Source organism: Salvelinus sp. IW2-2015, linkage group LG1, assembly GCF_002910315.2.
Source record: "Salvelinus sp. IW2-2015 linkage group LG1, ASM291031v2, whole genome shotgun sequence".
Classification (NCBI taxonomy): Eukaryota; Metazoa; Chordata; class Actinopteri; order Salmoniformes; family Salmonidae; genus Salvelinus; species Salvelinus sp. IW2-2015.
In genome coordinates, this window is record NC_036838.1 from 2,320,382 (window position 1) to 2,322,209 (window position 1,828).

A 1,828-nucleotide genomic window follows, 5' to 3' on the forward strand; every position below is an offset into this window, starting at 1 on the left:
TTGATGTGCACTTTGCTGATTAGTCCGTCTGAGTCTTAAAGGACCTTCATGCACTTCTGAGTGCACTTCCAGGTCCATTTGGGATATTGATTCTCACCGGCCACGCGGTAGACCGTCTTTGTAAGCTAACGCAATGAGTTTAGGAATGGAGGCATGGAGGAGGAAGAATCGTGGCTTCAATATCAATTCAGGTGTGACCAGTCTGCTCAGCTACCTGTAAGAAAGCACACAAGTGTCTCAATTTAATCAACTAGAATCCCTTCCTCTTGCTTTAGAACTCTATCAACTCAGAGTGACACTGCAGCATCTGAAGGAGAATGAAGGAGACGCCAATTCAGCTAATCGTGATGACGGAAATGAGCTAAGACGATCACTTCAGGAAGAAAGTTTTTCAGATACAGAAAACGAAATGCAAGACTGTTCCACTGCATTATCTGCCTGAGTTTGTCCTGTTTTATTAGCTTCAGGTTCCATAGCTTGAATGTGTTGAGAAAAGGGGTCTTGAATAATTCAGAGAGATTAAGAAGAATGCTTGGAGGCATGCAGAATGAAGGATACTACTGCAGCACAGAGAAAAGTAAAGAGATTGAGGGAGACTACAATAGAGACTATACATGTGAGAGAGACAGGGWGGCTATAGAGAAAGAGAGATGGAAACAGAYAGAGAAAGGGACAGGAGAGTGACCTATCCAGGGGCTTTTGGGGACAGGAGATACTTTTTTTTGATGAAACAGGCTTTATCTTTCCTTGAGAACCACTTCACGGTAGATTTTTCTACTTGTTCATAGAGTGGTTGGAGGGGGCGGGGCAGGGGAGGGGGAGGGCCRTTCCCTTAGCTCTAGAACTTTGTTGGCACAGACATAGCATATCAGTGACTTGGCACAGACATCGCCTCAAGCCCGTCCAAATCTCCATGGATCCCCCCCCAACACCCCACATATTTTCCCGTAGATAACTTCATTTTTCCAGCCTCAAACCGCAACATCATCTGGCTGATTTGAGCAGACCTGCCGGTTGTCTCGTCTGATTACGTCAAATAAATACGCTCCCAGGTGTTATTCTGAACAGTTTGATTGACAGGGGAAGATGACTGSGGTGGTGTATTGAAATTGAGATTTGGCGCCCTTTCAGATAATTGGGCTTAAATCTCTAACCACTTGCTTAGAGGAAACAGTGTTTTGCTGAGATGTCTTTTTGATAGAATCTTCCCTAGTTCCATTGAAGGAAGAAAGATCAACAATGACATGATATGTCAGTAATTAAAATGTTCTCGCCTGAAATAACTCATTAAAGTTTTTGGAAATYGAGAATGGGGAACTACAATAAAGACAATCATTTTGAYAATGTTGGTTAGATTGTCAAAATGTAATACACTAGTATTTACGTTCATATGGTCTCCTGCAGATAAGATTCYATAAGAAAATAAAGCAACSCTTCACAAGAAAGTATACTGTATTGTGTTGTCCTTTCACACCTTTCATTTCATGTAGGAGCTCCTACAACTGAATGCAACAGKAATATTTATTAACAATAATACCATGATGAGGCATGATGACCGAGCTGTGGTCTGGTTAATGTTTGAACTGCCACCAAAGGACCGCCATTCCTTTATGAACCGCCGTATCCTTCATCTTCAAAGGGCGACCGCCGTCCGCCAAACGCATTGACCATCCTGACTCTCACTGCTGTACAACGCCTGGCAAACAAAAGGAGTGAGAAACAGGTGTGAAAAGAGTGTTGGATTAGTTTGCACTTTGCACCGTGGCGTATTCCCCTCCCTTCCCCCCCTGAAGAATCCCGACACCAGTGGCGGCAGTTCAAACGGGTG